This window comes from Ursus maritimus, unplaced genomic scaffold (assembly GCF_017311325.1).
Source record: "Ursus maritimus isolate PB19 unplaced genomic scaffold, ASM1731132v1 scaffold_36, whole genome shotgun sequence".
Taxonomy (NCBI): Eukaryota; Metazoa; Chordata; class Mammalia; order Carnivora; family Ursidae; genus Ursus; species Ursus maritimus.
Genome location: NW_024426230.1, coordinates 23855371 through 23878949, shown reverse-complemented (window position 1 = coordinate 23878949; position 23579 = coordinate 23855371). Strand labels below are relative to the sequence as shown.

Genomic DNA, 23579 nt, shown 5'->3' with positions numbered 1-23579 from the left:
CTATTTAGAGAAGTTAAAAGATCCAAGTCAAAAGAACCATTCTTTCCCTCAGGCTTCCTTCGGTCTTTAAAGTTTGTCTTGCTGTTCTTTTTCAAAATACGTTGTTCATACCGCTCTTAGCATTTCATTAAGCAGTTTACTAAACAGTGCAAACTAAATATATGATTCTTTGTTAGTTACAGATAGCACCGGTTATCATTAGTGAAGTCTTGGCACAGATGACTACTTTCTAGCCTATTCCGTAACATCGTGCAGCTTAAAAAAATAAGTCTGACATTGACCACCTATAGGAATCTGCTTATATTCTCAGATCCCTGTTCACCCTCCTCCTCTTTTCAGTAGACTTCTACTATTCAGTGCCTCTGGGTCTTAGGCCTGAGGTGCCCCTTGGCATTCCTATGGGAAAGCCCAGCTCCTTTGCCTCACATAGGTGCACCTTACGATCCGAAATTCTCCGGGGGAGTTGGGTTGAGGTCAGCCTCTACAGCTTTGCCAGAATCACCCTTTACTTGTGTGTGCTTCCTTCCCTCCCCTGTCCTATTCCCACTCAATTTACCATCCCAGTACGTCGCTCGCATACAATTATCGCCATCTGTTCTGGAGAACTGACCTGAGTTACTGACTGTAGATTTAAGTAAATGGTAACATTAAATCATGGGATTTTTTTTTTCTTCTATTTTGGAATAAGGCCAAAGCAGAGACTAAAAGTTACCAAATCTCAAAAAAGAAAAAGGTACCAAGTCTCCACATAGTAAGATCAGAGAACCACTGGTCATTAGGACCAGCAAGCACTGCGGGGGCTTACTGAGGGCTACCAGTTCAAGTAACATCCCCTATCACGAACCACCATTCCACAGACAGCCAGGGAGGCCTGGAAGAGTTCTCTGAGGAGCGCAGCATTGGGGACTGGGATCTAGTCCTTTGGGCTCTCTCATGAGGGAGGGAAGAGGGTACATCTGCACTCAGTAGTACTACAGGAGGGAGGCATGAAGGAAAAATTCAAGATTTAGGTTACTTCTAAGAAGGGGAGCCCAGCATTTTCTCACCTGTTTGGATTTACCCAGCAGATTAGCACATCTGTGTTTTTATTTCAGACCATGGGAATGAAATTGGAGAGGTGTTAAAGGTGGGTCCTGCCAGCCAGTGTTGATACAGGAGTTGGAGGCCAGAGGACTTGTGCAGCAACATGGAGAAGTACAAAGGCAGGTGCAGTAGATGAGTGAGGTGTGATGCCATGGACTGGGGATCAACCAGAATACCGCCAACTCCAATCTCCAGGGACTGCTAGGGCTGGGGGCAGGTGGGGAGACAGCTCAGGAATGAACGTCTGGGCCTCTAGGTGAATGGGGGCTTGCCACTGTGCACCACAAAACCCATAGGCCGGTTATCAGAATGCAGTTATAGCCGATTGGGGAGCCCCAGTTTAAGGAGGTGTTTCTCAAACTCGGCTGCACATGGAATCACCTGGAAAGTTAAAAGCAAACAAAGCCGTGTTCAGGTCCCAGTTCAATTAAGAGGCATGGGATTTTTGTTAAAGGGCTCCAGGTGGTTTGCGTATTTAGCCTAAATTGAGAACTGCTATGTTAAGGAAGCCTAGCATCTATTTCCCAAGGGGAAGAGAGCAAAGAGGAGAAATATAAAAATAAACCACCCATGATTAGAGTGGGCCTATACTGCATAAGGAGAGAAAGCGCTTTGAATCCAATGTGGAATCATCTATGAAATAGGTTTTAAAATAAACAGGACTGAGCTTTAGAAATTGAGTGTTTACCTGAAATTTTAGAGAACTTGGTCAAGAAGGCAAAGGTGATGCTACTCAAGAGGAAAGGGGAGTCCAATAGCTGGAAAAATAAAATTGTTACAGGCTAGTCCCCAATGACTTGAGTCTCCCCCGGACACCAGTTATAACTAAAAGTCTTTGAGATTGCATAACTGAGGGTCTGTGAATCTTACGTTTCGTGAACTTGGGAATGAAGTTAGGTAATTTTTAATTATTTTAAGAATTATTAATCCAGAATAATAGAATTTTTTACACAGCTACCTTTTTCTTGTAACTTTCCTTGTTAAATGATGCCAAATGCAGTATTAACTTCGACTATAAATACTGGACTAATCGTTAAAAGTGTGGGTTATCGGAATAGGACTGCTGTTCTAAAGTTTCCCTGTAGATGGCATTGCTTGACTTGTCTTTAAACATTTTATGAAAAGGAAGTTGCTAAAATAGAGTATTTTGAAGTGGAATCACACTTGCATTTTAAAGGCAAACTAAATTAGATTTTAAAGAATCAAACTAATCGGGTTGCTTTCGAGCATAGCATGGTTGTCTTAGCATATTTGGGCTGCTAGGACAAAATATAGACTGGGTGGCTTATAAATAACAGAAACTTATTTCTCACAGTTCTAGAGGCTGGGGAGTACGAGGCACCAACTTCCTCATAGGCAACTGTCTTCTCACTGTAACCTCACATGGCAGAAGAGCAAAGGGTCTCCCTGGGGTCTCTTATAGGGCATCGATCCCATTTATGAGAGCTTCACCCTCAGGACCTACTCATCTCTCAAATGCCCACCTCCAAATACTATCACATTGGGGGAGTGGGTTTCAGCATAAGATTTTGGGGCTGGGTTGTGGGGCAGGACACACAAACATTCAGACCATAACAATAGTGTAGGTAAAGCTGAATTTTTTTCTTATAAAATTGTATTTGATTTATCTTTCTGTCCATTGCATTCTGATATGCCTTTTGAATTTTGGAATATTATTCATAAAGCTACAGAAATTTCAGTTCATAGACCATTTATTTCTCTGCTATTGATTTCTGAGAGAGGCTGAATTAGTTGGTCAGTTTCTGAAAATTAAATTGACCTTAAAAGTACCTTTTATATAATGCATGATTTTATGTTTGAGGTGCTTAAAACTTCTAATTAATTTTGATTAGTTTTTCAAACCAGTGTACCTTCCTGACTAGAGTAATAAATAGCTTTTACGTCAAAAGACTGAAACTCTGTCTTTGGTTATACCACAGTCCTGTAGGCTTAGGCCACGTATTTGACTTTTTCTCCTTTTCCTCAAGGAACAGCAGGATTTGGAAGAGCTTTTGCTTCGTTGATAGTAAACATTGTAAAAGTAGTATAGTCAGTTGTTGTACCATGGAGACCTTTAAGCTAATACAGAAAAAAATTTGTGGCAACAAAATTTTACTGAAAATTAGTCAAGTAATGGAAAAGCAAAGTTTTCACTTGACATAATTTTGAATGAGAAGGCAGTGAATTCTCAAACCATGTATACCCGTTAGGTTAAAGCTGTTGCATACTTGGGATCATTTAAGACACTGTCTTAGGTTCTTAAGTATTGGTTGGAGTTTTTTGAAGGTCTAGTGAGTCCATCATTTGTGAGAGAGATTTTATGTGATCTCTGTTAATAACAAGATAATTGTCAAATTATAGACTTAAAAATGTGTTACAGCAAATTGTCTCCATGATAATGTTGTTCTCATGTGCATTCTGAGAACCACGTGTCAGAGCACAGGCCTAAAGACTAGATTATCTGGGCTTGAATTCCAGTTCTGCCATTTACTAGCTCTGTGACCTTGAGAAAGTTATTTAAACTGTGTGTGCCTGTTTTCTTATATGTAAGGTGAGGGTCATCATAATATCTACCTAATAGTTTGCCATGGGGATTAAATCAGTTTAATATATGTAATGCACTTAGGTACCTGGCACATAGTAAGTGTTCAATAAATGTTGTGATTATAGTAGAGATGGGATTACTTTACATGTAGGGACTAGGAAAATATGTATAATGTAAATTGATTTTTATCTATATTGCAGTGCAAAATCTGGGCATCTTTGAGAGTGTAGGGCCCATGTACACATCACTCCCCCAGCATGGTAGGAATGGCCCCTGGGGTAGGAGGAGGTTGAGAACGCTGTTCCACACCCCTGTTATTTGAACAAGTAAGCAATTTTAGAAAGAGGAAGAAAATGGGGTGAAAGAAAAACATTTGTTTCCTATTCCTTTTTATGGTTTTAAAGTAAGTGCCGTGGGCATTAGAAGTGCCAAAGGCCAATAGAAACAGGAGACTCATTTCTAAAAAAGGAGCCTGGGCTTGCTGGCTGGAGCTCCAAGGTTAACATTCTACCCCCCTGGACCTTTAGCCAGTTCTTTCTTCTGTGGTTCTTACCTCTGTAAAACTGAGACCAGTTAGGTAGCAGGTAATGAAAGTATAGCAACCGGTCACTTTTCCCAGGGGGAACTTGATGCATGTGTACAACTATGTTCAAAGTTTGGGTGTGGTAACTGTGAAGCGCCAAGGCGACTGTAAAATACTTGTGCAGCGGTCGCCTTCCACACAAGCAGATGTTATGCGTGATGAATACATGTGACGGGTTGTAGGGTTAGCGTAGCTAACCCTCGGGCTACCTGGGGGTAGTAATGCTAACAGACAAGAACGAGAGAACCTTGAGTTGTAGCTGCCTCCTCATCAGCCAGTGTAAAGAGGCACACGGATTTATCTGCATTTATTAAATTTTCAAGGCCTTTTTTATTTTCGATTGATGGAAGAGATTGTCATGAACACTAAAGAGCTGGCTTTAATTTTTAGAAACATTTATTCCTTACCTATGATACACTAAATTATCTTGGTGAAAAATAAGTTCTCACTTTTTAATATTCACGAGGTTGAAACTGATATTTCTCCCTTGCCAAGCGAACTGAAGGCTTTTGGGAAAGAGCTATTCTAGAGGTAGATTTTACAGACTTCAATGTTTGAGTAGTTAACAGATTTCCTTCCTGTTATTAGCTTTAATGAAGTACTACTGGAGTCTGTTAAACCCTTGATGGATCAGTGCTTTTAAACACTACCGGGTAATTTTTTTAAAGTTAGCTTTTATTCCAATTTGTTAATTTACTGAAACCCAGGCATTAGCAGTGTGAGTTGCAGGCCCACACGGTGACTCATCATCGCTCGATAAGTCATTGCTGGGGTTGAGTACACAACACAGACATCCACGTACCTGCGTGCAGTACCTGACCTTGTTCTCTAGGAATGTGTCCTGAGCACACGCTTGTGGGGCACCTGGGTGGTTCAGCCAGTGAAGCGTCTAACTCTTGATTTTGGCTCAGGTCGAGGTCTCAGGATCGTGGGATCGAGCCCCCCCCCCCATGGGACTCTGCATTTAGTGAAGGGTCTGCTTGAAATTCTCTCTGTCTCTCTCCCTCTGCCCCTCCCCCTCCCCGCTCTGGCACACACGTGCTCGCACTCTCTCTCAAACAAATAATCTTAAAAAAAAAACCCAACCCTGCTTGCTACTGCACGCTCAGTGCAGCTGCATATTGGGTGCTCCAAATACAAAGAGCACATTTTATCCAAGACTTAGATGAGAAGCTTTACACTTGCATTCAGAATGAGTATAAAGAATAATCTCATGGCATATAATTCACATAGGCCTGGTTTCTCAAAACTTTACAACAGGAAACAGAAGTCTTACATTCTCACAAATAATAAATGTTTAACCAGAGAGTGTCTTTGGATTTCTGTGACATTTATGAATGTAGGTACAAAAATGTGCGTTTATTTTTTTGTATTTATTTATTTATTTATGAGAGGGGGTGGGTGGGGAAGGACAAGGGAGGGGGAGAGAATCTTAAGCAGGCTTCTTGCCCAGTGCGGAGCCTGACTCGGGGCTTGACCTCATGACCCCGAGATCATGACCTGAGCTGAAATCAAGAGTAGGGCGCTTAACTGACTGAGGCACCCAGGCACCCCCCAAAAATGTGCTTTTAAAATAGCTATCTTCTTTCTAAATCTTGTCACAAAGATTCTTTTTTTTTTTTAGTTTCGTTGTTCCAAAACTCTGTGCTCTCAGGCATATATATGACACCCACATTCAGTCTGTTACTGTCTGGTTGTTAAGCTGAGATCCTAAGGAAGAGGAGAGCACAGTAGTGGCTTAGTGTGGCCTGGAGGAACAGAATTCCCGGGTAGCCCCAGGAGACAGCCCCAGTTCCGATCTGTGTCCGGTCACCTTCCCGTTATGCACCCTAGCTTGAACATTCTGTTTTTCTCTTAAGATCGTTCACTTGATTACTACCTAATCCACCTGTATGTCCTTGGGCAACTTGACCTCTCTGAATGTTAATGCCCCTTTCTGTGAAACGAAAATGCAGTGCACTGGCTAGCACTGTGGTGATGGCTAAACTAGGTTATACGTGGAGACGGGAGCAGTAAACTGGAGAAGTGTGGAAGAAGTCATCCTAAGTACACAACACATCACATGGTCCAGGGGAAAACAAACAAAAGCCTCGGTTGTCAAAAAGGAGGGATTCTGTTTTGTAGCATGCCTATCAATTACTTTTATGTCCCAACCTGACTTTTTCATCTCCTCTTTGGACTCCACCTTCATCACAGGAAAGGAGGAAGAGGTCATGGTAAGAGGTTGCTCTTACCAAAAATAAAAAAATCTGGAAGGCATTAATAAGATATTAGGCATTACTGGTTTGGTACTTCCCAGGGGAATGCAATCAGAGCAAAACAGAGAAGTAGCCCCCTGGGAGCCACGAAGACCCCAGTGCTGCAGAGAGCAAGGGCAGAATTCAGCAGAGAAGTTACTGGAGGGTCCTTAAAATACTCTAAAGGGGACAGCAAATGAAATGTGGTTTGTTGTGTTTAGTTTTTCCACATTTAACCTGAAGCTGAGGTCCCATGTATAAATTGTCTAGAATAACACCTGGTGTAAAGGATCCTCAAGACATTTAAGTGGTTCTCTTCCCTTCTCCCATTATCAAATCCACCCTCCATAACTTCTCTGAAACATCCAACACATTTATTCACTCTTTCAATTAAGTCAACAAACAGGTACAGAAACAGGTATCCCTACGTGTCCAGTATACACATTTGTACTCTCTTAGGTACTAGAGGCAAATAAAGCAATAAAATGCAGTCTGTACCCTTAAGCTGATCTCTTATCCATAAAGTGCAACAATTAAGGTATGAATTAGCTACAGTGGCCGTGCAAAGGAGGGTCTGGTTAACTCTATCTGGGTTGATCAGGGACGATTGCATGAGGGGACCGCTGAGTTGATTTTTGAAGGATGAATTGGCATGCAGTGGACAACCTGCCAGGTGTTTCAGACAGGCACCTGCAAGCTGCATCAAATGTGGTAGTTTGGTGGCATTGGAACATAGGGTGTATCAAGTGACTGGTAGGCAGGAGGGCAGGGGAAGGACATGGAGAGTCTTACATACCACGTTCAGGAGTATAAGTTGAATTCTGCAGGCAATGAGAGGATATGAAACAGGGAAATCATTTGAGTCAAATCATTTTAGAAAGATCATTCTGACAGTCCTGGGACAAAACATAAAGCCAAGAGATCAAGAAGGAAGCATGAACAATGGCCCAGCCAAGAGATGTTGGGGGGGGGGGTAGGGGTCTGAGCTCAGGCAGCAGTAGTGAGAATGGACATGAAGGGATGGATCTGAGAGCCATTATGGACGTAGACTGAACAAGAAATGGTATAGGTGCCCGTGGAGCATCCTGGTAGAGTCAGGGCCCCCACAACCCACATAGCGTCCTTGTGCACATCAGATAGGATTCTTTTTCTTTAAAATAGTGTCTATGGAGAAGTGTGATATTAATTTATCACAACTAGAGACTCGACTGCCATCTCCCAGAAAATTGTCATGTATATAAATTGTACAAGTTTGGAGTCAAGTTATAATTAAATTTTTTCCCCTTAACTTCAAAACAATAATATCTGGAATGTGAATGGTGTCCCCTTTCAGTGGCACTTTTTGAAGTACACAGCCTGAGCAACCACATACTGCAACCCTGGTGAGATATAACGTAATAGGCAGCTAAATATATAGGTTTGGAGGGAGAGGAGAGAGTGGATAGTGAAAGGTGAGGTCTTATAGATCACTCCAAATGCATAGATAGAAAAAAACCTCCACGTAAGATCCTGGGAAATATCAGAATTCAAGGAATAATTGGAAAGAAGGGAACTGATAAAAGAGAAGTCTTGGAAATGTCTTCTCCCTTGGCTTCAGGGACAAGCAGTTCTCAATTTAAATATGTTGATGGTCTTTTAACTCCTATTTGTGTTCTTCAGACACCAAGATCTCCAGCCTGCCTTTCATGGGTCCAGTTCAGATTTCGTCACTCTGTCCCCAAATCAACACAGTAATGCTGCTTGCCGGTCAACAGTTTTGTTGTCTGCAGCACAGTGGTGCTTGGATAATTATTTTAATACATGGTCCATATTCTATAAAAATGAGAGAAGACCCAAAAAGGAATATGTTGTTCCGAATGCTAGGAAGCTTAGGTCTCACATTAATGCAGGCGAGCCCAGGGTGGAAATAGATACTGGTTTTCAGAAAGCTGGAGATCTTTAGCCTGCCTGGCTGTTCACCGGACTTAGTTCGACTGTGCGTTCAGAGGAACAAGGAGAATATAAAATAAAGAGGACAAGAACCAACACTGGAAGTCTTAATGTTGAACATGGAGGTCTAATTCTTTTTCTCTCTGGGAATGGAACTCCCTCCTGTCTGACTTCAGTAGGTTCAACTTTCTCCTTCTGCCCGGCGTCTGGCTGCTCCTTGTCAGTCATCATCCTGTTCCTTCTCTGTTGCCTGCCTCACTATTCCCCAGACTTCCGTCCTTCAACAGCTCACCTCTACTCACCCTCCTTCATAGATGGTGCAGTTCTCATGATTTCAACTACAAGCTTATTGTAGATTCTTCCTCTCTCGGCCTCTGGCTTGACGCTTCTCTGAAGCTCTGGCCTTGCCTCTTAGCTGCCTGCCCGATATCTTCCTCTGCTTGCTCGAGCAGCAGTGTGTCCACTTCAAGCAAAATTCTGCCATTTAGACTCTTCTGCCTTGCTGGCTCATCTTACTAATGGTACCATTCTCTCACCATCTTTTTTTTTTTTTTTAAAGATTTTATTTTTATTTATTCGACAGAGATAGAGACAGCCAGCGAGAGAGGGAACACAAGCAGGGGGAGTGGGAGAGGAAGAAGCAGGCTCATAGTGGAGGAGCCTGATGTGGGGCTCGATCCCATAACGCCGGGATCATGCCCTGAGCCGAAGGCAGACGCTTAACCGCTGTGCCACCCAGGCGCCCCTCTCTCACCATCTTTAATCCCTTCTGCCTCTTCATAAAACCAGCGTGTCATAGAATCCCCCATCAGAGGGACTCACAGTCCTTCTCCCCTTTCTGTTTTTACTGCCATCACCTCAAGTTCGGGCCTCGTTACCTCTCATTTATGCTCCGGTCATAGTCTCCCACCTCCCATGTGTCTCCACACACATCTGTGCAAACAAATACGGCAGAGCACTTTCCTAACTTGGAGTTCCGAACCATCCATCATCCTGCTCGGACACATCCCCAGAGCCTGCTGGACGTTCAGTATCCTTTCCAGTACACTCCTGTCGCTTGCCTCTTGCTCTCTTGCCAAAGTGGATATTTCTGGATATATAGTGTGTTTTACTGCTCCTGTCTTTACTCATGATCTTTTCATATAGTGGGCAATTGTAGCAATAACTTAGGTCCTCCATCAGACCTTCTCCCGACTGTCTGATAAAGACCAAATTTCTCAGAACCCACTGCACTGACCCCTCTGCCCGCCCTGTAACCAAACCCAGCCTAACCGCTTCATGTCCTCAGCTGCAGTGGAGGGGTGGGTGTCACATGACCCAAGCTAACCCCACAGAGCCCTCCCGGATAAGAGCCACTTCTTCTTTTCTAGGATAGCTAATACTAATGATGAAATGAGCCTTGAGTTCCCAAGAATAAAAGTCAGCCCAGAGAAAAGCAGAGTCTAGAAGCAAAGAGAGAAACTGGGATTCGCTTTGAGCCTCTGGAACCAACCACGCATAAAGACAGCTGCGCTTTCTGGACTCTGCAGTTAGATATCCAAGTTACCTTTGGTTTGGGATTGGGTTTCTCTTCCCTGTAGTGAAGCAGGTCCTAACTGGTAGAGTGTTTGAGCTTTTCTGCTCTTCAAACCCTACTTCTATCTTAAGACCCTTTTCACTTTTCTCAGGAAGTGATCTGCTTTTTAAGTTTTCATGTTGTCCGTTCTTTCAGCCCAATCATCTTAGCAGTTGACTTACAAGCTTTCTAGAATAGTGTTGGTTACTGATCATACTATGGAAATCTTAACTTACCAAACCACAAAAGTAAACATCATAAAACTAGTCAGAAAGCAAACGTGAGGAGACAAAAACCCATAGTTTCGGGCAATACTTTGATTTCATGTGTTAACAAAAAGGCAAGTCCACCACCTTTGCACCCAGAAAATGCCCCGGCCTCCACCTGTGTCCCCATCCGGGAATTCTTATGTAGAGGGACTAACTCAGGAGTCAAGAAGATGAATTGCTTAGGAGAGAGGGTAGATGCTGGGGCTGGACTAACCCCCAAGGTTAGGGGGTACCTAAAAAGCGGAGGGACAGTTACAACGTGCATTAGGAGAGGTCATTGGGCAGTGAGGTCTGAGATCCAGAGAGCAAGATTAGAAATGGAAAGTGTCATCTAAGAAAAGTTAAACTTCTTTGCTGCTTTTTTTTCCTGGATTATAGGAAAAGCCCACATTTCATGTGGAGTTTTAATTTTTATCTTTTTAATGGTAATTCCCTTTAGTTGCACAGCTTTCAGGAAAGTGACACCTGGGTGGTGGCAGAAAGTGAAGAGGGCAGTGTAGAACCATACTTGCCCATGTTATCCTCTGGGGAGGTTCACAGGAAGGGAGTAGCAGCATGGGGACCGGTCTGGAAAGGCCAGGCAGAACTTACTGGACAGATAGGGCAAAGCTGGAAGGACCAGGGAAAGCCCCTACACTGGGTGGGCCACTCAAAGAGATGCCAGATAAAATCTCCCCGTTCCCAGGAAATGCCAGAGGGGAGTCCTGCCATCAAGGCTGAGTTGACTCTTGAGGGTGCAGATGTTAGAGATACAGTACACATTCCACTGGACTTTAGATGAACTAGCCAGAGCAAAGTATTTGAAAAGATTGTAATGAGCCTAATTTTTTTATATTACCAGATTTGCAATTGTCAAGACAAGTTATAGTCATATCATTATTCCAATAAATTGGTTAAGGTAGTTTTAAAAATTGTGATTTCTTTTATGGGATGGCTAAAGTTTTTCTGTTGTGATTATACAGTATCCTAAAACCAAACTGCGATTTAAAAAATATATCTAAAATAAAAGCATGCATTTCAAAAGCTTCCAGAATGATCCCTGCGTCTCACAAGGGTTAATTTATGAAAGACCCAAGACAAGCATTCACGTTCTGTTCCCACAGTAGAGCCTAGGTTGATTTTAAATACAGCTTTGATGATTGACGGATGATTGGCTGCAGTTATAGGAGAATTAAATTAGCAACCAGAGGGAAACCAGATTAAATGGTGGGTTGCATCTGGATGGGCTCAGGACTGTCAGAATTGATATAAGTGCTACTTTATGTGATCTTGCTTAATGTGATCAGGGCTAACCTAAGACTCAAGCTAATATGGCCACTTAGCAATTCAGAGTTTTGCATTTAGATAAAGATCTCTGCCCGGACCTGCGTAATGTGAGCAGAGAGAATGATGGTGTGTGTGTATAAGGGAGGGTGAAGGCTCTAAGTGGGTTTGTAATTAATTGATAAATGACTGGCAGAATTCTACAGCTTCATTTTTCTTACCAGTGTCTCTAGAGCACAGGCACACGTTGCCAGATAGCCTTGAAAATGTCACCGTTTTTCTGGAGCAAAAAGAATGGCATTGTTTGCTGTCTTTCCTTGAGGACCTGGCAAGGAGAGTGGAATTCTGTCAAGAGAGAATCCAGGACTCTGGCCTCCTCGTTCTCCCGTGCTCGGGAGGAGGATGAAATGGCTCCAGCTTACGAGTCTCCTCAGAGAAGTTTCTCCAGCCACAGGAGAGTTCGAGCCACTCTCTGGCTGACCCACGAGGTCCTAGGGGGGTTTGCTGCCGAGCACTGACTGTGATTCGGGGATTGGTCACTCAGAGTCCCCTCAGGTGGCCCTGTCCCCTCCTGATTAAAGATTTGCCTCAGCATCTTTCAGTGGAAACTCCCTGGGCTAGATGAAGGCTGGATGGCGAAGGCTGAACTCCTTCCCCTACTGCTGACAGGCTGGGAGTCCTTGGGCAAGTCACTCGGTCTGAGTTTGTTTCTGCATCTGTAAGATGGGGATGATGTCTCCCCACAGAGTTCTGAAGGTGCTCAAACAGGAAAATGGCTGTGAGCGCCAAAGGCCACTTGAAAGCCGACTGCAAGTGTGAGTTACTGTGTTTGGGGCTCACCTTTGACAAAAGGCAGGACTCCTTCTTCCACCTTACGCAGCCAGGCCTCCTCCGTTTGGGGATGAACAGGGGCATTTCTCCGCTCGGCTCACAGCAGCCGCCTGCGGATCTGCTGCATCTCTGAATGAGCAGGTGAATTTAGCTGAAGGTCTGCACCAGGGCGTGGACGTCGTTCCCCTTGGTCTCTCGGGCTTTCTTCCCTGCAGACCCTGGTGGATTTGGGGCCACATCTTACCAATCTTCGCCTTCACTTTTTCTCTTCACGGGCGATAGGGAGAGACAGAGTCACCATGTCTCCTCATTTGTGTCCGGAGGGCCAGGCCTCGTGGCAGGTGCCGGGGATACCAGCAAGTTGTGAGCTGCTGGCTGGCACGGAGAGGAGCCAGTTCCTGAAAGGAATTAAGTGTTGTAGGACAGAGCCCAACACATGCCAGTCATTTTATAAATACTTACTCGTCTTCTCCTTCTGCTTCTTTTCCTTCTCCTTCTTCTTCTCCTCCTCCTCCTCTTCCTTCTTCTTCTTCTCCTCCTCCTCCTCCTTATTATTATTATTATTATTATTATTATTATTATTATTATAACTACTACTACGGGAGCATTGAGGATTGGCCTGGTTTTGCAAATGTGTTTCCTTTGACTTCTCCAACCCATTAAGTGAAAGGACTCCTCAGCTCCACACTGTGGCTTATGTCATTGTCCCTGGAAGGCTTTAGGGTTGCAGGTCTTCCAAGGCAGGCTCTCAACACTGCTTTGGCTTGTGGGAGCTCCTAGCCCATTAGAAGCTCTGCTGTGGAGGCCGGGGCATTAGACACTGGGCTTGCAGGGGTGCCGAGGCCCCTCAGCTCCTGGCTCATCGGGCAGGGCTCTCCCCAGGGCTGAAACTCACAGGAGGGCTCAGCTGCAGGGACCCACTGGTGTTTGCTGTCAGCTGCCAGCTTTGGTCAGAGAGAGGAAGTTCTGCGGCTGCCTGGATGGGCGGTCCCGAAGGTGGTGGAGGGCTTGTGCAGGGTGCAGAGAATCCTTCTGAGATTGCCTTGCGTACTCCCGTCTTCAGAGCACCACCCCACACTTTACAGCTGGAGACGCTGTGGCCCGCCACCAGGGAGAGCGGGGCCAGCTGGCTCCAGGTTCCAGCGTTAGGTCTCCAGACACTGGAGAAGTGCCATGTGTGCAGACTCATGCTCTGCGTTGACCACGGCTCAGAGCCCGTCTGTCCACTGGCGCCTTCCTCCTTCCAAGGACACCACCCTTTTCAACAAGAGAGAGAACCCCAAGTACTCAACACCTTCATTTTATGTAAACCCCCAGTTGGGGCGCGGTGGCTGAGGATCCCCTTCGGTCCTTGCCCTTTACTCCGACTGTTGATTCGCATTTACATAAGTGCTGGGTGGAAACAGGAAGGTGTTGGTCTAGCCCAGAGGCCTCTCCAGACGCCTCCATTTTAAAGATTCTGTTCTGTTTGTTCACAGTGTAGTTTAGGTGACATTTTGTCACGTTTCTTGTCTCATGTATCTTGCTAACTCCGCGGCCCCTCCTTGAAGACAAGAAGAGCGTCTCGCATCCTGCATGACCCTTACACTTATTGCTGGAGGAAGATTCCATCATCCGGTACAGTATTACTCCAACTACCCTTGCTTGAGCACCTAAGCTGGGTGACTAGGGCCTGAGGGGAAACGTCAGTGAAAAGTGAGGCAAGACTGGAGAATATTTCATAGAGTTTGGTAGGAGCGGAAAGCATTAGCGTTGAGAGAAGGCAGGTAGGAAAGGAGGAAAGGGGAGAGTTGGGGGGTGACTGGGGCCAGGGGCACATAGTGAGATTAGGAGGGTCCCAAATGGAAGGAACGCGATCCAGAGCACAGGCAGACGAATTGATTCTGGAAAGAAGAGGGTCACCCCTTCAGTAGACTAGTGGAAGGAAAGAAGATGGGGCTGCATTTGGACATGGATGTGGAGGGGAAAGGGGTTCACCACTAATGTCCTTGGGTTTTCACTGTTAAATGAATCAAAAAGGAGACACGGGTCCTGACATGAAGGGACATATGGTGTAAGGACCCATGGACTGGGGGACTTAGAAGTGGCATCTGTGACACAGAAATGGCCGTGTGGCCTGATGGGGGGAGATCCAGGAAAAGGGAAAGCTAGAGAGAACCAAAGCTGGGAAACAGAGTTATCCCGAGGGTCATCTCTCCCTCGCTCCCCTGCCCTCAGCCCACGTCCCAGGATCCTGAAGCCCCCAGGGGGCACCCCACCCACCTGGCCTTCCCCAGGTTCCCAAGTACGCCTGGCCCAACCTCCCTCTTCCCTCAGAAGGCCTTTGCCGGTGACCTGCCAGCTAAGTGCTGCCGTGGTTTCGGCAGCTGCTCCTGGCTTTGGGCGCTTTTCTCTCTCAGATGACAGCGTCATATGCTTGGGGGGTGGGGATGGCCCAGTAGCTTTTTTTTCCGCACAGACTTTACATCAGCTCTGGATCAATAGGCCAAATTGTTAATTCTCAGACCGTTCAGCAAAGTATCAATTTACCATATGGCCAACTTGTCAAATTTACCAAAATAACCAGTTTCCCAACGCTTGTTTCAAGGCGTACCCAATGTATGAATATATTCATGCATATATTTGTCGCAAATATAGTCAGTGAATATAAATATATGCTTCATGCATAGTCAGTGATTCTGAAGATGTCCAACAAAGAGGAATATATTTTTCTTGTGAATATAGTTAATAAATATGTATTGCGGGCTGGATTGTGCCCCTACAGAGTTCATATGTTGAAGCCCTAACCCCCAATACCTCAGAAGGTGACTGGAGATGGGGCGTTGAGAGAGGTAATTAAGTTAAAATGAGGTCATTGAAGTAGATCCTCACCCCTTGTCACTGTCTCTCTACGAAGAGGAGATTAGGACACAGACGGGTGCAGAAGGAAGATGATGTGAAGATACAGGGAGAGGACGGCCATCTACAAGCCAAGGGCAGAGCCTCAGAAGAAACCAAGCCTGCCAACACCTTTATCTTGGACTTCTAGCCTCCAGAACCGTGAGAATATACATTTCGGCGGTTTGAGCCAGCCAGCCCATGGTATTTGGTTATGGCGGCTCCAGCACGCCAACACAATCATCTTAGGGCTGTATTTTAAAATACAAGATACATTGCATCAGTATTTTAAGGAATTATTTGTTAAAATTTTCGAGTTTTAGAGCAGGGTAATCTCAGATATATTCAAGAAGAAGATATTCATTCACCATTTTAAAAGTCTTGACATAAATCTGTTCAAATTCATTGATTCTTTTCAGGAAGACTATTTCTTCAAACGAGATTTTGATAAATGGGGCAGGTTGGTCATGGATTTACGGCTGATGGGACTGCTTTCCCGATTCTACACGTGATTAGGCTGTCCTCTGTGCAGAGGGGCTGGCAGGGTGGCACGTGGGGGTGTACACAGAAATTCTCGTTGCACTCCTCGAGTGCACACCGGGCACGCTGCTAGCTGCCCTCCCAAAGGTGATTCCCGAATTCTCACAATGGGCTTAGGGGATCGGGATCCCATGATACAGACAAGAATATCAGAACTTAAGGCAGTTAAATAACTCGCCATGGTCACAGAGCTAATCGTTAGGGAGAGCATTCCCTAGTTCTGATAGGTCTAGACAGGTTAAGTCCCAGCTGCACTGCGTGCCAAGTGGATTAACTTCTCTATACCTCAGTTTCTTCGTTTATAAATGGGAACAATACTACTACTCACCGGATGGGGTTGTTGAATGGATTAAATGAAATAACGTATGTGCTCAGCACAGAGCCTGGCATGTACAAAGTCCTCCAATGTTAGCTGTTGCTACCAACTAGGAAATATGCTAAGTGTAACGTCAGACATTACGTAGCAGTGCTTCAAAGTGCTTTCCGTGTTTGAGATGAGGAAAGCAAGGCTGTGAGAAGTTGAGGGACTCCTTTGCCGCCCTCCAGTCTTTTGTTCTGATTGGTGAACCCCACCCACGTTTAGGAGGGCAATCCGCTCTACTCAAGGTCCACCAATTTAAATGTTAATCTCCCCTAAAAGCATCCTCACAGAAACATCCAGAATGGTGGTTGACCAAATATATGGGCACTGTGGCCCAGCCACGCTGACAAATAAGACTCACCATCTCACCATCAATGTCTCTGCCCAGCTCCATCGAGAATTTTCTGAGAGCGTTTGCTTGTTACTGAACTTCACCCCTAGGCCCCAGAAGCCCTGGGAAAGGGAGGAAGGGCTGTGGCAGAGGGCTGAGGCTTGAGCCCTACTCACTCCATCTTTCCTCCTTCAGAAGAAAAGTGCTGGGATGAAACAACTTACTTTATTGTATCAGATTGGAGGGGGTGTAGGTGAGCATGTTTTTTCTTTTGTCATTTCTTTTGATAAAGTTGTAATGTTTTCATTATATATTAACTACAAGCTTGCATGCAACTTAATGAACCAGAGGGAAAATGTGTTTATAATCTTCTCCTTAATTATGGTACTTGTTTAAGGTTTGCTTAAGCATTGTTCATTTTTAAAAAATCAGTTTTATTGAGGCAGAACTGCTGACTTCAAAACTAGATTTTTGTAACACTCTAATCTTTGTGGAGACTCAAAGCTTTCTTCTGCATAAACGGAAATCTCACCGTCTTGTACGTCAGGGGAAGGACACACCTTGGAAACTGGCCTAAGGTACAGGGGCAAAAATCAGCCTTTTAAGTGTTAAAACTATAAAACAGAAATCATCAGGCAACAGTTGTGTGGCAGTATTAAGATTATTATAATTATTAGGTAAACTTGCTACGGTCAGGGAGTAGAAATTCTCCTCCAGTAAACAACGCAAGTAACACTACTGCAGGAATACTCAGCCGGCCAGACATCCGAAGCGTGCCGAAGGAAGGACTCCGATAAGAGCTCGACCCTTGTATCTCATCGCCCCGTGCCCCAGGAACGCAGACCTCATTCTCCTTGGTTTTATATGGCTGCCAAGTGGCAGGGAGCAGATGGGACCCACCTGGTCTCTCTTTTACACCCCAATTGATCCAGCATCTTTGTTGCATGCCTGGGACTTACAGCTCTGGCACCAGGGTACAGGGGTGAGTGGAGGAGAGCGCTGGACAAAAAAAGCAAATTAAGGCCATTGTGGCTGGTCAGCCCGCCTCGAGGGAAGACAGAGTCAGTTCAAACTCGCGTCGTCTATTTTGAGTTAGAGACTTCACATCACATAGATGGGGAGGGCTGCCCAGAACTGGTAAAGGCAGAAGAAAAACAGAGAGGATGAGCACTTTAACACAATTTACAGATGACTGCTTTTCTCACCAACAAAAAAAAATCTCCCAAACCTTGAGGAATGGAAGTGGAGGGTGAAGGAAGGAGCGGCGCTGGTGACAGGTTTTCTCTCTCAGAGGAGGGAGTCACACCATCAGAGCTGTGAAAATGAATCACGTCTCTTCTATCAAGGCTTCGCACAGATTTTCTGGGAAACCTGTCATTGAGGATACAATAGAGAGGACTGTCCTTTTCGGTAGCTTAGCGTTTTCCAGAGGAGACGGAGTAAATCAGCTGGGGGACTAAACTGCAAATTAAAATAAAATTAAGGTGTGTCGTGTGGGCTACGTTTCCCAGCCCCGTTGCAGGAGAGCATGTCAGACTGGTCGCAGCAGCGTGAAGGGCTAACGGTGTGGTCCCATCCTTCACACTAGGACGGCTCTTTTCAGAATAGCACCAAAGAGCAGCAGCCACAGGGCAGCTCTAGGTTACAGAACAGTCCCACGGGTGTCATTACACTTAAGCTGCCCTAAAGCAGATTTCTGATCCCTGTCTTCTTAATGAGAGAGTTTAAGGCCACAGCTAAGGGCACACATTCTAACTCAAATCCCATGCTCTCTCTGCTTCAGCACAAGGTGGACGGACCCACTCTGTCTGTGGAGACGGGCGGAGTGGCTGACGTGGTTTCCTGTTGGCTCCTCGTTAAGAAGGAGACCAGCTGGGGCGCCTGGGTGGCTCCGTTGGTTCAGCGTTCGCCTCTAGCTCCAGCAGGGTTGGCTTCCTGCTCTGTGGGGAGCCTGCTTCTCCCCCTCCCTCTGCCCCTTCCCCATCCCCCAACGCTCGTACTCTCTCCCTCTGTCTCTCTCTGGTTTTCTCTCTCAAATAAATGGATAAAATCTTCAAGGAAAAAAAGAGAGAGAGACCATTTTGCCTGGGACTGAAGGATTTTCCAGGAAATGAGAGACTCCCGGGCAAATTGAGACAACTGGTCACCTTACTTATTATATTACCAGAGTCCTCATAGGAGATTCTTCAGAAAGCACATTGAGCGGTAAAATTTTAGGATGACAGTTACATATGCATGGGATTTGCATATAATTTACTTCTACTCAAAGAATATTTGCAAGCGTCTTAAATGTAACATTTTGCTCTATTCTAAAATTGTCATTTCGACTACTTTTTCTTCCCCGTTTCTTCTTCATTGTTGCCTCAAATCCCCAAGGGGCGGATGTGGAGGAAGGACAGAAACAGGAAAGAAAAATCGGTAGAGACAGACGTTTGCTCCCATATTTAAAGTGTGGTCTTGGTCGCAGTGTACTGAGGACTCCTCTGTAGCAGTGATTCTCAGACTCGAGTATCGTACGGGTCGACAGCCCCTAAGACGGCCCCTAGTGATTCCTGCCGCTTGGTCTTCATGCTCTTCTGAAATTCTCTTCCTTTGAGTGTAGTCTACGTTGGGATTTGTCTTGGGGACGTCCCCTCCCTGCCGCCCAGACCCGCAGCTCTGGGGAGAGTCAGAGACCATGTGAGGAGCTAAATAGCCAGCAGAGACCTAAAGCCTCCTGAAGGCCACGCAAGGGGGCCTAGGAGTGATTCTCCAGCTCTGGTGGAGTCTTGAGATGATCGCAGCCTGAGCAGCTGACCGCAGCGTCACGAGAGAGCCTGAGCCAGAATCACAGAGCTAAATCCATCCCTGTTCTCGACCCGTACGAACTCTGAGCTACTAAACGCCGGTGGTTTTCAGCCTTTGTGCTGGAGGGTGATTTGCCAGAAGTAACGGTAGCTAGTACAAACGTGCATCAGAATCCCCTAAATAACAACTTGATAAGATCTGGATTTCTGAGACCCACCCGTGGAGATTGTATTCCGCAGATGTGCCCCGAAGGCTTTGCTTTCCATCAGCAATCCGGGGAGAATCAGAACTGAACAAATTTTTGCTTAAGAGCACGTGTCTAGAATAAACACTCCCTGGGAAGGTCTGGAGGGAGGGGAGACTGCTAGGGAGGTATGGCTGCCAGATAAAATACAGGACACACACTTATATTTGAATTTCAGATAAATAACAAAAGATGTTTTCCCCTAAGTTTGCCCCCGTGTGGTATTTGGGACGTATTTATACTGAAACATTATTTGTCATCTGAAATTCAAATCTGACTGGTATTCTGTATTTCTAAGGCTCAATGCTATCCAGAGGTAAGGCCCCACCGTAAGTGAAGGCCCAGTGGGAAACGAAGTGGTGCTTTCCTTTGGCAAATGGCAGGATTTTCATCCCTGAGGGGCTGGTGAGGGGGCTGCAGGCTGACAGTCTGGGTCCTGCCCCTCTCCCACCCCACGGGCAGGCTGCAGTCTGGGGCCCCATGGACCGCCTCATCGGAGGGATTGAGGGAGCCGCTCAGGAAGCCCTCCTTCACAGCCTGGGGGTGCTGGAGGCCCGAGAGGAGGGCGCAGGGTTGGTGGCTGGCCCCTCGGTGGCCAAGTGATGGGGGCGACGAGGCCCTGTGCGCCCAGCCCCAGGGAGAGGCCGGCCCCGCCTGTGTGGACGCTGCTGCCTGGTGGGCGCCACCCACAGTGCTGGGCACTTGCTCCTTTGGGTGCGGTGTTATCAGCCTTTTCCAGAGCAGCGAATGGGTGCCAGGCGTCTCCCACACGCCTCCAGGGGCTCAGCTGAACGCAGCTGCTCACAGTAAATGTGTGTGTTGCTTATTCTGAGTATGTCTGAGGCTCCGATGAGTTCCATGTATTGCCGCTCTCCACCCTGTGAAACAGGAGGATGGTTCCAGAGACGGTCCTTAACGGCTGAGGTCTTAAGAACTCTGGCTTTTAATTCTTTTGTATGTGCTTTCTTGTCATGGGGCAGAGTCTTAATTTTGATGTGTTTATTTTCAGCTGTGAAATGTCTTCAAAGAGAGAATGAGAATGAGTGTGAGTGCGTGTGAGTGTGGGGGAGAGAGAGGGGCTGGCAGACTGAAGTGCTCTAGGCAGGGGTGGGAAATAAAGGCTCCCAACGTGCGCAGCGGCGGTAGTCAGGCTCAGGCTCGACTCCGTGTTGGAAGCAGGCGCGCAAAGGGAGGTCTGGTCCCTGGTGCTCCGGCCCAGCCCTGCCCTGGGGTCTGAAGCAAGCCCGCCAGAGCCCCCAGGAGGGGACAGTGCAGGGCTGTGCAGTTTTGTGAGACAGGGCGAAGGTTTGGGATCAAACGTGCCGAATCTCTGTCTGCTGTGGGGCTCTTGAGGGCTCGAGGAGAACTCCTTGGGCGCGGCTCCCTAACACCGGCACGGCTGAAACCAAACCAAGTGGAAGAGTGGAAACTGCAAGGGTTCTGCTGCCGTGTCCCACCCGGAACCTCAGGGGACTCCCACAGCTCGGTGCCAGGACCCTCACCGCACACGTGGCTGCCTCGGAGGGCGTGAGCGTCCCTTGGATCCAGACACAGAGGATGGTATGGAGCGGGGAGGGGCCGGGTTCCCCGCTCCCACTTTGGCCTTCACCTTGGCCTCTCCGGGTGTCTGCAAAACGAACAGCTGCCCCGAGGTCTGCCCCTGCACCAAGCGCAGGGATGCCTGTGACGCACTTGGCGCGTGGCACCCAGGAAGGGGGAGCGGTCAGTATTTCACTGTGTGCGCTGGCGACGCTGGGGTCAGCGGGGAGGCAAAAAGCCCAGCCGAGACAGGGTTCATACCTGCTTAGAGTCTGTTGGACTGGAAAGAACCACTAGCCCGATTAATGCGGCCCCTCTGTTTAGAGATGACAAGACTCGGGGGCCGACAGGCGACGGCTTGCTCGGCATCTCACAGCTGTCTCCCTCTCTGGGCACCGTGAGGAGGAAGCATCTCACAGCTGTCTCCCTCTCTGGGCACCGTGAGGAGGAAGCCGCGGCTCGGAGCCCAGACCCTCCAGCGACGGAGTTGCTAACACAGCGACCCCAGAGCCCTGCTGGGTCTGCTCCGACACCGCCACCACCACCGCCACCACTGCAGGCACTTCAGCTCCTCGTAAACGAATGAAAGGGCTACACGCTCAAGTCCTGCGAGAACCAATAATTAAGCACAAAGGCAAGTCTGGGTTTGAAATTAATGACTACGGAATTCTGAAATGATTTTGAGATGAAACGAATAGTTTACACTAATGTGCATCTCACTAGACAGCGTTGCTTAGGAAAAGCTGCTCTGTTGAACGTAGGAGACAAAGATCATGTCTGTCCTTTTAATTCATGGCCTCAGGGAGCTTGGAGGGGGGAGAGGCAGTGAGGGGTTTGAAGCTTTCAATGCTTACTGGGCAGAAATAGGACTTTCTCTGAAACAGGTTAGCTTTTAAGGATGTAACATTGAGTACTTGGTATGTGTTTTACTTGTATTTATATGTTTAATCTTCATGATAGTCTTAGGAGATAGGTGCCAGAATTATCCCATTTTACAGATGAGAAAACTAAGACCAAAGAGTAACTTATGCAAGATCAAATAGCTAATAGATGGCATCACCAGGACTGAATCTTAGAATCTGCCTAGAGTCTTGCCCTTACCGACTGTGCTCTGCCACCTTGAAAGAGCCAACGTGCCAAACTTACGAGACTGGGAACTATTGAGACATTCCTCACGAACGTACCCGTTTCATCCAATTACTATTCCAAGGTTAAGTGCAGGGGCTGAATCTCATGGGCCCTAATGCCCTAGTCCAGCTGCCCTACCATACTGCTGGTCTGGAAATGCCCTGGAAACACAGGTGGGATCTTTTATAATCTCCAGTATCCACCCCTTACTTTATGCTGCTGGATGAAAACCAGGACCCAGCTCTCCTCTTCAGCCCACAAATGCTGTAAGGAGCCAGCACCAGGCTCAGTGTTACAGTTTTTTTAAAAAGACACTTCCATGAACCCGCCCCCGAGAACCCACCAGTATCAGCTTAAAGGGAGCAGGTTGGTTCAGTGAGAACCAGGAAGGGGTGCAGGGCCTGAAAACCTAGCCTGGTGTGTTCCCTGAGGTTATAGAGAGGCACCTAGTTTCTTAGTCCCCTTTTTCTTTTCTATTTTGATTCAGAGATGGTGGTATCATTGCTTCTTAGGACAAGTTAGATTATGCAGTGAGCCCTCAGAAATCTACAGTAAACTTGGTAGAAGGGAGGAATGCATGGAGAAGAGGCACTTGCTGGTAATTTAGTTTAAATCAATGAATAGTTGCTCTGATACCCTTTTTAAAAAAGATTTATTTAGTTGTTTGAGAGAGAGAAAGAGAGAGAGCAGGGGAGGGGGAAAGAGAAGAGGGAAAGACAGTCTTAAGCAGACTCTGCGCAGAGCCCGGCGCAGGGCTCGATCCCACGACCCTGAGATCACCATCTGAGCCAAAAGCAAGAATCGGATGCTTAACTGACTGCACCGCCCCGGCGCCGCTCTGATACCCTTTTTATATGTACGGGATATCTGCGTACTACACACTGTGCCCATTCCTCCGCTCCTTCGCTTTCCATGTAACATACCCTGTAGCACATTCTAGATTCAGAATTATCACGTAAACATTTACCTCCTGCTTTCTCGGGACTTCATAGAGTTTCGTTGTCTGGATGTATCAGAATTTATTTAACTATCATCTATATTAAAGAACATCGTAACTGTGTCTCCTCTCGTGGTCTTACAAATAATGCTGAAATTATTATTTCCACGCATGTATATATTTCTGTTTTGCCTTGGTTTTGTTATCGTGGGGAAAATTTTCCTAGAAGTGGAACTGCTAGGTCAGAGGATATTTGTATTTAAATTTTAATATTTCCAAATCCCACAAAGAGGTTGCACCAACTTGCTCTCAGTGGAAGGACTTTTAAACGCTGAGTCCAGCACCCTTCTTATCTGACTAGATGCTCATACGAAATGCAACTGTGCCGTGAAGTATAACAGGTGCGTCAGATGATGAATCTATGAAATGGAATGGATGCATTTGCCAAGATATTTTGAGCTGGCGAGGGGGAGGGTGGCAGCTGGATCGACCCCTGGTGGTGACAATCTCATGGCAAAGGAGAAAAATTGGGTGTGGTTT

The 23579-nt window shown here is 46.4% G+C and overlaps 2 long non-coding RNA genes across 4 annotated transcripts; one reads left to right on the top strand and one right to left on the bottom strand.

The window, feature by feature from the left end:
- Nucleotides 1-58: 58 nt before the first annotated feature.
- On the bottom strand, nucleotides 59-12758 carry LOC121100303. The gene is made up of 3 exons (XR_005832061.1): nucleotides 12305-12758; nucleotides 11686-11789; nucleotides 59-1464 (listed from the first exon to the last, which is right to left on the bottom strand). It is a non-coding gene; the product is annotated as an uncharacterized LOC121100303 (long non-coding RNA).
- Nucleotides 12759-12864: 106 nt separating this feature from the next.
- LOC121100302 lies at nucleotides 12865-23162 on the top strand. Of its 3 annotated transcripts, none has more exons than XR_005832060.1 (3): nucleotides 12865-13912; nucleotides 15192-15632; nucleotides 16600-23162. It is a non-coding gene; the product is annotated as an uncharacterized LOC121100302 (long non-coding RNA). The 3 variants fall into 3 exon arrangements; XR_005832059.1 differs by having other exon boundaries at nucleotides 15192-16657; nucleotides 18188-23162; XR_005832058.1 differs by having other exon boundaries at nucleotides 15192-23162.
- Nucleotides 23163-23579: the final 417 nt, after the last annotated feature.